This window comes from Octopus bimaculoides, chromosome 1, assembly GCF_001194135.2.
Source record: "Octopus bimaculoides isolate UCB-OBI-ISO-001 chromosome 1, ASM119413v2, whole genome shotgun sequence".
Lineage (NCBI taxonomy): Eukaryota > Metazoa > Mollusca > Cephalopoda > Octopoda > Octopodidae > Octopus > Octopus bimaculoides.
This window is the reverse complement of record NC_068981.1, coordinates 152,697,721-152,698,171: the sequence shown is the minus strand read 5'-3', so window position 1 is coordinate 152,698,171 and position 451 is coordinate 152,697,721.

Genomic DNA, 451 nt, shown 5'->3' with positions numbered 1-451 from the left:
GCTCCACCACTAACACACGGACGGGAACATTCACTACCACTACCCCTGTATAGAGGTATGCGTGAGACCTCGTGTGTTTCTGAGTGTCGGCCCGTGTAGATAGATACTAATAAACATCTATCCCGGAATGAGATCAATGGACAAGTTGCCAATCAATGGACAACTTGCGTAGTCGATGAGGTCAACCGTTCTCCTCTTTCTTCTAATTCACAGCTCTGTGTCTATGTTGGAATTATTTCTACATACTTATCAGATAGTAGATGTGAATTCATAAGCATAAATAATAAACAGAACTGACAACGACTCCTCTGCCATCATATAGATACATATTCTCCAGCACCACTAGGATAGACACATACATACCTGCGCATGTTTAAGTGCATATGTGTGCGCGGACGTACATGCGTGCGTGTTTGTGTGTGTGTATGTATATATATATATATATATATAT